Consider the following 14,831-nt stretch of genomic DNA (forward strand, 5'->3'; position numbering starts at 1 on the left):
ATATTATATTATATATAACTAATTGATGATAAAAAAAACCTAACAACTAATATTTGACAGTTTGATTGCATTTAAGTCTATAAAAACACTAATAACAATAATAAAGTTTAGTAAAATAATATAATAATTATTATTTGTTTATTTTATTTAAAATTTATAACTATAATATATAAATAAATTGTGAAATAACAATAAAATATTTATTGTATAATAATAACAATAATATATTTAAAGTTATTATTTTAATAAATATTAATGACAGTCATTTAATATTAACATTAACTTAATTTTATATCAATAAAATAAAACAATAGAAAATTTATTATAGAAATATACAATAAGTTTTTAGTTTATTTGAATAGACTATTTTAAAAAAATATTATTATATATTGATTATTGTATATTTATAAAAAATTTAATATAATATTAGTACTTTATTAAAGCAATTTGTATTATATTTAATAATAATAATTATAAAGTATTTTATATTAAATTATATAATTATCATTTTATTTTATTCAATGATATCTATAAAAAATAGTTTAAAATTAAATTGATAATAATTTTATTTTTTTAGCAAATATACATTATATATAAATTATAATTACAATTATTATTTCTAAATAACGATAATAATATTAATTAAATACAAATTATACTATTCAAAAAAAATTAAAATAAAGTAATTAAAGTTTATTTATCTCTAACAGTAAAATAATAAAATTAAAAAAAACAAAAACAATAACAATACAAATGTTATTTATAAAATAAATCATACAAAATATGTATAAATAAGATAAACACTTAAATTATTATTATTATTATCATATTAATTGTAAATAATAATTGTTTAATAATTTATATACTGTAATACCAAAAAATAATAATATTAAGACAATAATAATAATAAAATAATTTAAGTATTTTTTTAATAAAAAAATGTATACTATATGATAAGTTTGTATATATTTTAATATTATTAATAATAATAATGTAATAATTTAACTATTTATAAATAATTTTTTATAGAGTGAGTGTGTATATTATATTATTAGTAAATAATAATTGTTTAATAATTTATAGGATTTATTATTAGTAGACGAGTTAACTGATGCAGCCGTTAGTATAATAAATAAAAATCCAATAAAACAAAATATTAATGTATAAATATATACGTATTTTAATAATATATTCATTGAAACAAATAGTGTACTATAGAGTAGTATAACAATAGCCGTACCAAATGTTAACCAAACGTATAGTAAAAATTTTGACCAATAAGTTAGGTTATAGTCCGTGATATCGGCAAATAGTTTGTCCATAGATTTCATAATACGTTGAATACGTTTAGTAGTATTACTATTGTGTTTAGTTGTCAATAGTTTACGTAATTGTCTATTCAATTCAAATTGTCTGAGTTTTAAATACCGGCACAATATATAAAAATATAATAATTGATAGGTAAATATATTAAAAAAATAATAATTCCAAAATGTATAAATTATTTCATTGATTATATCGTAAATTATTATATCTAATGTTATCGAAAATTTGAATATATAACCACTAAAACAAATTACAAATACTAGTAATGGTATAAAATATGTATTATTTAGATAACAAAATCTAGATAACCATTGCATCCGATTGATTAGCTTCTGGATCTCCTGGGGATCACCGGTTAGACCAACACTCCCGGGTGTACGTAAACCGGACATCATTTCAAATACCCGCAAAAATGTCGGTCTAATTTCATTTAAATAATTATAACAATAGGTTAATACGGATGCTAGCGATAAGATTGATAATAATACTAATAATATTGTTATAAATAATAGAAATTTGCTTGATGAATTATTATTATTATTATTAGACAAATTGTATAGCCATTGACCTAACAGTGCCAATTTTAGCCAACTGTTTGAATCGACAAATAAACCAATTGTTTGTTTAATAATTAGTATCATTAAAACAATTGATATAATTATCGGTCGATTAAACCATAGTCTTTGTGGACAATAATCATCGGCCAATCGATGGTTACTTAAGCCGATTCGGTATAAATGATAGGCCGACCACTTGTATACCTGATTTTCGGGCAATAATTTTTTTACTGAAATCATATCCATTTTATATAAAAATATTTATTTATTAATTTAAACTTTACTGTAGATAATCATATAATCAACAAATATATCAAAAATAAATAAAATAAAGGTATAATTTATATTTAAACTTAAACTAAAAACTAATTTAAGTATTTTGTTTATTCAAGTATTTATTGACAATAAAATTTTAAATAACAAAAATTAATGACTAATAATAAATATTGTATTTTTTTTTAAAATTATTTAAACAAATATAATTATACTTTTTAGTTTTTTGTAAAACTAATTTTTATTATTTGATATTATTTTTATGTTTTAAAATATATTCAAAAATATAAGTAATTTAAACTATTTAATTATTATTATTATTATTTACCAAATAAAAATTTTAACAATTTAAATAAGTAGTAAATTTTCATAAAAATATTAAATGATGACGTAAATAATATAATCAATAAATAAAACAATAATGTAATAAACAAATAGTAATTTATTTTCAAAAAATATTTATTTTTACTAAATTTATAAAATAAATTAAAAATTAAATAGTTTATATGAATATAAGACTAAAAATTTTGTTACAATTATATTTATTATTAATAATTATATATAATTTATTAAATTACAACTATATTTACTAACTATTTAAAACGGCAAAATAAAAAAATAAATTATTAATTTATTTTAATTACAAATATACATATATACAAATATATATATATAAATACTGAAATTAAAAACTTTTAACATAATAAATACTAAATAGTATATAGAGTTTATAAACATATTAGTTAATCGATACAGTAATTAATATAATAAATAAAAATAATATAATTAATTTTTAAACTATATTAGTATAAAATTAATTTTAGAAAAATTTAAAAGTTAATAATATTAATAATAAATCTAATTTGTAAATAAATAATTGTTTAACAATTTATATGATTTATTATTAGTAAATGAGTTAACCGATGCTGCAGTCATTATAATAAATAAAAATCCAATAAAACCAAAAATCAAACCATAAATAAATACATATTTGATGAAAATATTTAACGAAACAAATATAATACTATACAATAGTAAAACAATAGCCGTACCAAAAGTCAACCAAACGTTTAGTAAAAATTTTGACCAATAAGTGCGGTTATAGTCCGAGATATCGGCAAACAATTTGTCTATAGATTTCATAATATCGATAATACGTTTAGTATTATTATTATTTGTCTGATGTTTAGTTAGTTTACGTAATTGTCGATAAATTTCAAACTGCCTGAGCTTTAGATAGCGGCACAGTATATAAAAATAGATCAATTGATAGGTAAGTATATTAAAAAAATAATAGGACCATAATGTAAATATTATTGCATTTAATATATCATAGATAATAGTATCCAATGATATGGAAAATTGCAATATATAACCACTAAAACTAATTAATAAACCAAATATAGGCATTAAATATTGATTATTTATATGACAACAATAACATAGCCAACGCATCCTATTGATAAGCTTATGTATGTCCAGGGGAGCGGTTAGACCAACACTCAGGGGTGTCCGACCCGGCAAACCGGACATCATTTCAAATACCCGAAAAAATTTTGGTTCAATATCCGACATATAGTTATAAAGATAGGTTAATATAGATAATATTATTAACATTGATAATAAAAATATAAATATAGTCATCAATAATATTAATTTTGTTGATAAATAATTTAGAGATAAATTGTATTGCCATTGATCTATGAGTACAAACTTTAGCCAACAATTGTCTGCATCGATCAATAAACCAGTTATTTGTTTGATAATTGAAATCAAACAAATTATTAGTATAATTACGGGTCGATTAAACCATAGTCTCTGTTGAGGACAATCATCGGCTACTAATCGATGGTTACTTAAGCCGATTCGGTATAAATGATAGGCCGACCCGTTGTATACCTGATTTGGTGGCAATAATTTGTTTGCCGAAAATCCAGACATTTTTGTTTTGTTTTATATATAAATATCTTTTTAGCTATTATTGAAAATTGAAAGTTTTATTAATTTATTATTATTATTATTATTATATATAAACAATACTTTATTATGAAAAACTAATAATAATTTACAAAAAAAAATTAAATATCTAATTATATTTTATATAATTTTATATCTAATATAATTAATGTATAATTATTATACTGTACATAATAGTTGTACTAAAAAAAAATTCAATTAATTTTCTAATATTAAATTTTATTAGTAAATTATTGATTAATTATAATATTTATATCTAACATAATAACTTTAATACTATTCAATAATTATAATTTAAGGTATAATATAATTTACTATACTGTTTATAATTATTTAAACAATAAACTAATTCATATATTTTTAATTAATTTATTTATTTATTTTGAAATATTTTATATTATTTTACAGTCAATAACAATATTAATGTTTATGAATAAAATATAGTAACTATTATATATATATATTTTTAATAATTATTATCTAAAATAGCATAAAACAATATATATAAAAAATAATTTGTAAAATACATTATATATTAGTTAAATAGATTATTAATATATCGATTATATATTGATTATTGTATAAATTTATATTATATTAGTATTATATTGCAAATGATATTATAATATAATTTTCGTAATAAAAAATATTATAAATTTAAGTATTATTATCATTTTTATTATCGTTTATTTTTATATTGTAGCTACATTGATAGTTATTAAATATTTTTAACTAAAACTAATAAAAAGAAAATTTATATTTTAAGCACTTATAATTTTATTATTATTATTATCATCATCTTTTTTATTAGTGTTTTTTATAGATACATTCATAATTATTGAAAATAAAATATTTTTAACTAAAACTACTAAAAAGAAAATTTATTTTTTAAACAAATGTTTAAATATGTATTAAATTTTAGAGAGAGAGAGAGAGAGAGAGAGAGAGAGAGAGAGAGAGAGAGAGTAATAATTATTGTATAATTATTTTGTTGATTAGTTTAGTAGTGATACAAATTAATTTCATTTAATTAATACAAATGTCATTATAATTATACAAAGAAAAAATATGCAAAAAATATGACAATTAGTTTATTATTATTATTAATTATAAATATGTAAATAAATAATTGTTTAATAATTTATTTGATTTATTATTAGTTAATGAGTTGACCGATGCTGCTGTCATTATAATAAATAAAAACCCAATAAACAAAAATATTAAGCCATAAATAAATATAGTTTTAATGTATATATTCATTGAAACAAATAGTATACAGATTAGTAGTACAACAATAGCCGTACCAAAAGTAAACCAAACGTATAGTAAAAATTTTGACCAATAAGTGCGGTTATAGTCGGATATATCGGTAAACAATTTGTCCATTGATTTCATGATATTGACGATACGTTTAGTAGTATTTTTTGTTAGGTTAGCTATAATTAGTTGTCGTAATTGTCTATTCAATTCAAACTGTCGGAGCTTTAAATAGCGGCACAGTATGTAAAAGTACATCATTTGAAATGTTAATAAATTAAAGAAATAATAGCCCCATAATGCAAATATTAATGCATTTAGTATATCATAGATTATATTAGTATCTAATGATATGGAAAATTGTAATATATAACCACTAAAACTAGTTAATAAACAACATATAGGTATTAGATATGTATTTTGTATACGCAAACAATAACATAACCGTCGCATCAGTTTAATAAGCTTATGTACGTCAAGGGGATCGGTTAGACCAACCGCAAGTGGTGTCCGACCCGGAAAACCGGACATCATTTCAAATACCCGCAAAAATTTTGGTTCAATATCCGACATATAGTTATAGAAATAGGTTAGTATAGATGCCATTATTAACATTGATAATAAAAATTTATAGATTGATAACAATAGTATTAATTTGCTTGATGAATTATTATTAATTGATAAATTGTATTGCCATTGATCTATAAGTAAAAACTTTAGCCAATTGTCTTTATAGATGAATAAAACGCTTATTTGTTTAATTAAATAAATCAATGAAACAATTGATATAATTATCGGTCGATTAAACCATAGTCTCTTAGGTTGTTGTTGATGAGGACAACCAACTAATCGATGGTTACTTAAGCCGATTCGGTATAAATGATAGGCCGACCACTTGTATACCTGATTTTCGGGCAATAATTTATTTACCGAAAATTTAGACATTTTTTTAGTTTAATAAGTTTAAAGTAATAAATTTTTATTAATATATAAAATGGTTGTAATTTATTTAAAAAACTAACTAATAATTTACTAAAAAAATTCAATAGCAAACTAAATATTTTATATATAATTTATATTGTTTTTTACATATCCAATATAATTAATTTATAATTATTATATTTACAATAAATACTGTATAGTATACTTATAAAAAAATTAATTATAAAAATACATTATATTATAGTTAAATAGATTATTAATATATCGATTATATATTGATTATTGTATAAATTTATTATTGTATTATATTGCAAACGATATTATAATATAATTTTCATAATTAAAAAAAATATATTATAAATTTAAGTATTATTATCATTTTTATTAGCGTTTTTTATATACTGTAGATACATTGATAGTTATTAAAAATAAAATAATTTTAACTAAAACTAATAAAAAGATAATTTATATTTTAAACAAATAAAAATTTATAATTATATTTTATATATATAGGGAGAAAAATAAAATTATTATTATTTTTAAGTTAATAAGTTATAGAAATTAATTTCATTTAATTAACACAAATATCATTATAAATATACAAACAAACAAAAATATAACAATTAGTTTATTATTATTATTATTATTATAAATTATAAATATGTAAATAAATAATTGATTAATAATTTATATGATTTATTATTAATTAGTGAGTTAACCGATGCTGCTGTTAGTATAATAAATAAAAACCCGATAAACAAAAATATTAAGCCATAAATAAATATTGATTTAATAAATATATTTATTGAAACAAATAGTATACTATTTAATAGGACAACAATAGCCGTACCAAAAGTCAACCAAACGTATAGTAAAAATTTTGACCAATAAGTCCGGTTATAATCGGCGATATCGGTAAACAATTTGTTCATAGATTTCATTAAATTTCGGATACGTTTAGTATTAGTATTATTTAAATTATTTGTCTGATGTTTAGTTAGTTTAATTAATTGTCGATAAATTTCAAACTGCCTGAGCTTTAAATAGCGACATAGTATATAAAAATATAACAATTGATAGGTAAATATATTAAAAAAATAATAGGCCCATAATGTAAATATTATTGAATTTATTAGATCATAGATTATATTAGTATCTAATGATATAGAAAATTGTAATATATAACCACTAAAACTAATTAGTAAACCAAATATAGGTATTATATATGTATTTTGTATATGCAAACAATAACATAACCGTCGCATCAGTTTAATAAGCTTATGTACGTCCAGTGGATCGGTTAGACCAACCGCAAGGGGTGTCTGACCCTTGGAAAACCGGACATCATTTCAAATACACGTAAAAATTTTGGTTCAATACCCTGGATATAGTTATAGAAATAGGTTAGTATAGATCCAATTATTAACATTGATAATAAAAATATATATATTGTTAATAGTGATATTAATTTTGTTGATGTATTATTTGCTAATAAATTGTATTGCCATTGACCTAATAGGGCATACATTAGCCAATTATTGTCTGATTTGATAAATAAACATATTATACGTTCAATAATTAAAATCATTGTAACAATTGTTATAATTACGGGTCGATTAAACCATAGTCTCTGTTGAGGACAACAATCATCGCCGACGGCTACTAATCGATGGTTACTTAAGCCGATTCGGTATAAATGATAGGCCGACCCGTTGTATACCTGATTTTCAATCAATAATTTATTGACTAAAATTTTGGCCATTTTAAAAAAAAATCTATTATTAATGTTTACGTTTAACTAATAATAATAATAATGTATTTTTTTTGTTGAGTCAAACTTAAGAAATACTCTAATATTGATAGTAATAAGTATTTTTTAAAAAGTAAAAGTAATTTAATAAAAAATAAATTGTAATAAATATATTTTGTTAAAAAAATATAATAAACTATTGCAAAATAACAAAACTATTGCAAAATAAAATAACTACATATACAGTACAAATATAATAATAAAAAAATTAATATGAAATTTAAATTTATTATTATTATTAGTAGTAGTAGTAGTAGTAGTAATAGTATAGTTAGTAATTATTTGTTTGGCAATAATTTTTAATAATAATTTTTTTAATCAAAAAATATGACATTTTTAATTAAGTTGGTATTATTAACTTTTACACAATTATTACTAGAATATATTTTTTATTTTATAAAAATTATATATATATATATATATTATTTATGTAATTATATAGATATAATAAAAACTAAAAATAACTATAATAACTTGTATACTTGTATATTCAGGCAATAATTTTTTGGTATAATAAAAATGAGATACTTATTTTTTTTAAAAAAAAAATTTAGATTACATTTAATACAAATATTACTGTATATTAATATTTATATATAATGTATAATTCATGTAACTGTAGTTAAGAAAATTAAAAAAAAATATATATTTAATGTATTTATTTTTATATTTTAATATAAATGTAATTTTATTTCTAAATGCAAATGTTTTTGTTTACTTTAAATATAAAACAAATTTTTACAATATTGAAACTTTTTTTTACAAATTTTATAATTTTTAATATAACATTAATTTAAAATAAATTTATTTATTTTTTGTTTATCATTATATTTATAGTTAATTATATTATACTTAATATTATTGTATACTAGAAATACAATTAAATTATTTAAATCAATTATAATTATTATATAAAAAATAGTATAAATAATAATTAATATTATTTATATCAGATATTTATTAGACTAATATTAACATATAGTGTTTTTATTTATCAAATGAAATATAATAATAAATTTTTTAATACAATTTTATAGATTTTTTAAAGTAATTTTTTGTGATTACTAAATAATATATTACAAGATTATTATAATAAACGAAAAATAATGTATTCATTTAATAACTTTAAATTTTAAAATTATTTAAATATATAATTTAATAATTTATATTAAAATTGTTTAATAATTTAAACGATTTATTAATAGCTGAGTTAACCGATGCGGCCGATAGTATAATAAATAAAAAACCATTAATAAAAAAAACTAAACCATAAGTTAATATTAATTTTATAGATATATTCATTGAAACAAATAATATACAGTTTATTAGGAAAACAATAGTCGAACCAAATGTTAGCCAAATATATAGTAAAAATTTTGACCAATAAGTTTGATTATAATCGGAGATATCGGCAAAAAATTTATCAAATAATTTCATTAAATTTTCAATACGTTTAGTAGTATTTATTTTCCGTTTAGATTTCAATAGAAATATTAATTGCCGATTGATTTCCAGGTGTCTGAGCTTTAAATACCGGCACAGTATATAAAAGTAGACCAATTGAAATAGCATACAATTCCAGTAATAATAGGCCCATAGAGTAAATATTAGACAATTTACTATACCATAGACTATAATATAGTATATGGAAATTTTTGATAAATAACCAAAATAATTGATTACATTAATTAATAATACAACTATGTATGTATTGTTTTTAGTGCAACATTTACATAAAAATTTCATCGATTTAATTAGCTTCTGGATCTCCTGGCGATCGGTTAGACCAACCGACTGGGGTGTCCGTAAACCGGACATCATTTGAAATACCTGTAAAAATTTGGGTTCAATACCATTGATATAGTTATAAAAATAAGTCAATGGACATAATAGTGTTAAATTTGGTGTCAATATTAAAAATATTGTCATCAATTTAGCAATGTTGCTTGATAAATTTTCAATAGCCATAGTGTATTGCCATAGACCTAACTGTACATACAATAGCCAATTGTTGTCTGTTTTGATAAACAACGAGATTATGTTTTTGATTATTAATATCAATGAAACAGTTATTATACTAATCGGCCGATTAAACCATAGTCTCTTTGGTTGTTGAGGACAACAATCATCGGCTACTAATCGATGGTTACTTAAGCCGATTCGGTATAAATGATAGGCCGACCACTTGTATACCTGATTTTCAGGTAATAATTTATTTTTTGTATTATCAGTCATTTTATTAGTATATTAATAATAATAATAATAATGTTTAATTAAATAATAATTTAATGGTATTAGTTATGTTTGCAGAAATAATATATAATGAATAAATTGGTGGATAATAACTATTATATATATATACTATTATATTAGCTTAAAAATTTAATTATATATATATTATATTAACTATTATATTATATTTAATAGCAACTAATTTAACTTATACTTATATTTAATGATATTGAATTGGCACTATATAAATAATTGAATTTATTATTTATACAAAAAAAACATATTTATAATATTTTAATTAATATATTAATTATATTTACTGAAATTTATTACAAAAAAACATATCTAGTAGTTTTATTTGTAATAATCAATACATGAATATATATATATTATAATCTAATAATAATAATAATAATAATTAGCATAATATTGGTATTGTTGCCTAATTATTGTTTGTAATTATCAGCAAAACTTGTTAACAACTTTAATGATAATCATAATTAACTACAAAAAACTAATTAATTAATATGAAACTATTTCTATATAAATTATATACTAAATATTAATATAAAATAATTATAAAAATAAAATTTATTAATTACCGTATATTTATAATATTGTAATTAATATATTAATTATATTTACTAATATTTATTACAAAAAAAACCTATTTATTAGCTATATTTGTAATAATCAATATTTATATATATATATATATATATATATATAATTATCTATTAATTTTAATAATACTAATAATTAGCCTAATATTGGTAATATATTTCTTAATAATAATAAATTTTTTATAATTAACTATTAATTTAAGCTATAAATAATAAAAATTATTGTTTTTTAATTATCAACAATATTTGTAAACAACTTTAATGATAGTCATAATTAACTATTAAAAAAATAACTTATGAAATATGAAAATATAAAACTATTTATTTATAAATTATTTAGTAAATATTATTATAAAAATAAAAATTATTAATTTTAGCATATATTCAGTATATTATTAGTTTAGTTGATATTATTTATTTTAAATAAATTATTATAAGTATTATAATTTTATGTTTTTTTTAATTATCATTATATTATTATCATAAGTATTATAATTTTATGTTATAATTGTTTAATAATTTAAACGATTTATTAATAGCTGAGTTAACCGATGCGGCCGATAGTATAATAAATAAAAAACCATAAATAAAGACAATAATGCCATAAATTAATATTAATTTTATATAGAAATTCATTGAAACAAATAATATACAGTCTATTAGGAAAACAATAGTCGCACCAAATGTTAGCCAAATATATAGCAAAAACTTTGACCAATAAGTTTGATTATAGTCGGAGATATCGGCAAAAAATTTATCAAATAATTTCATTAAATTTTGAATACGTTTAGTAGTATTTATTTTCTGTTTAGATTTGATAAGTATTAGTAATTGTTGATTGATTTCTAGGTGTCGGAGCTTTAAATAGCGGCACAGTATGTAAAAGTAGACAAATTGATAGGTTAGTATATTCCAGTAATAATAGGCCCATAATGTAAATATTATGAAATTAGGTAAACCATAGACTATAATATAGTATAGGGAAATTTTTGACAAATAACCCAGATAATTAATTACAATACAATAGACAATTATTAAGTATGTATTATGTTTATGACAACAATTACATAATAATTTCATCGATTCAATTAGCTTCTGTATCTCCCGATGATTGGTTAGACCAACCGACTGGGGTGTCCGACCCGGCAAACCGGACATCATTTGAAATACCCGTAAAAATTTGGGTTCAATACCATTGATATAGTTATAGAAATAGGTTATCACCGATAATATTGGTATATATGAACATAATAGTAAAAATATTGTCATTAATTTAGCTATGTTGTTGTTTGATAAATTTTCAATAGCCAACGTGTATTGCCATAGACCTAACTGTACATATAGTAGCCAATTGTTGTCTGTTTGGATAAACAATGAGATTATATTTTTAATAGTATAGATGATTGAAACAATGATTATACTAATCGGCCGATTAAACCATAGTCTCTTTAGTTGAGGACAACAATCATCGGCGACGCCAACTAATCGATGGTTACTTAAGCCGATTCGGTATAAATGATAGGCCGACCACTTGTATACCTGATTTTCAGGTAATAACTTATTGCTTAAATTATTAGACATTTTAGTTGAAAATGTATTAATTTTTTATGAAATTAGTTAATATATAATATATATAATTAACTATTATATGTATATGTACAGTATATAAATTTTTTATTTAATTAAAAAATTTAATTTTATTAGCAACTAGTTTATTGTATTGGTAATTGACTTTTAAATTTTACATTACATTTATTTATATTTAAACATATAATTCTAATTAAATTTTTATAGATATTATAATTTATATATATATAATAATAATATTCATTATTATAATATGATAATTATAAAATTAATTATTTATAAATAAAAATACATATTAATGTACTATAATCTAACTAATGACTTATTATAACACTTAACTTTTACTGTATTATTACTTAACTGTATTATAACACTTAGTTTTATTATTAATGTTATTTTCAAAAGATACTAATAATTAATTTTAAAAATAACTTTATTATTATTTATGAATGCTGTATATATTTTTATTTATTTATTATAATAATATATATAATAATATATTATTTTTTAGTTCTGTAAATATATAAACATAATTTAGGTAATAATTATTATCATATAATTATCATTTAATTAATTATAAAAACAATAACATGTGTTTTTAATTAAATATATCGTTAGTAAATAATAAACATGTTTATTGTTTTTTATTGACAAAATTATTTTTAATTTCTTTTACTTAAAAAAACATTATTTTTTTGGAAATATTATCGATATATTGAATGTATAATATAGTCTATATTTATGTTTAATTTTTAAATGCCTATTATTATATTAGTTATTTATCTTATTAGTCTAATATTAAAAATTTAATTTAATAAAAATATATATATATGTTATTCAATTAATATTACTAACCTATAAATTAAAAAAATAGTTTTATTAGAAAAACTATTGGAAAATTATATGAAAAACTTGTCAACAACTTTAATGATACTCAATATTAAAAATAATTTAATAATTAAATTTAAAAATAAAACTATTAAATTATAAGTATTATTTTAATTTAATAGATATTTTTATTTATTTTTTTATTATAACACTAATTGATAAAATAGCAATATTTGTAATAAATATTTTTTTTAAATTTATTTTTTGGAAAAATAATTTAAAGTTAAATAGCCATTAAATTCATATATTTAAAATAATTATATATATATAATTTAACAAATTTTTTATTGTAATTAAAATTAAATTATTAAAAACAATAACACGTGTTTCTAATTAAATATATCGTTATAAATATTATAATACATAGTAAATATGTTTATGTTTTTTTTTGTTTGTTTGTTGATAATTATAATAAATTTATATTATAATTGTTTAACAATTTATATGATTTATTAATAGTAGAGTTAACAGATGCGGTCAATATTAGGATAAATAAAAAACTAATAATAAATACAATTAAAGCGTAAATAAATATCAGTTTTATATAGAAATTCATTGAAACAAATAATATACTATTTAATAATAATACAATACTAGTACCAAATGTTAACCAAATATATAGTAAAAATTTTGACCAATACGTACGGTTATAATCCGATATATCAGCAAACAATTTATCAAATAATTTCATTAAATTTCTAATACGTTTAGTATTTATACTGAGATTTTTGTGTTTATTAGCTATCAGTTTCAATAATTGTTTAGTGATTTCCAGGTGTCGGAGCTTCAGATACCGGCACAGTATATAAAAGTAGACCAATTGATAGGTCATACAATTCCAGTAATAATAGGCCCATAGGGTATAAATTAGAAAATTAGGTATACCATAGACTATCATATAGTATAGGGAAATTTTTGATAAATAACCAAAATAATTGATTACTATACTAAACAATATTATTACATATGTATTGTTTAGATGACAATATTTACATAAAAATTTCATTGATTTTATCAACTTATGAATCTCCAGGCGATTGGTTAGACCAACCGATTGGGGTGTCCGACCCGGCAAACCGGACATCATTTGAAATACCCGTAAAAATTTGGGTTCAATACCCGACATATAGTTATAGTAATAAGTTAATGCAGATAATATGGTTAAACTAGCGGTCAATAGTAAAAATATTGTTACTAATGATGAAATGTTGCTTGATAAATTTTCTATAGCCAATGTGTATTGCCATAGACCTAACTGTACATATAGTAGCCAATTATTGTCTGATTGGATAAACAATGGGATTATGTTTTTAATAATAAAAATTATTGAAACAATGATTATAATTATCGGTCGATTAA

The sequence above is a fragment of the Oppia nitens genome, unplaced genomic scaffold (genome assembly GCF_028296485.1).
Source record: "Oppia nitens isolate AA-2021 unplaced genomic scaffold, nextdenovo-longstitch-racon4-pilon3 scaffold25_pilon_pilon_pilon, whole genome shotgun sequence".
Lineage (NCBI taxonomy): Eukaryota > Metazoa > Arthropoda > Arachnida > Sarcoptiformes > Oppiidae > Oppia > Oppia nitens.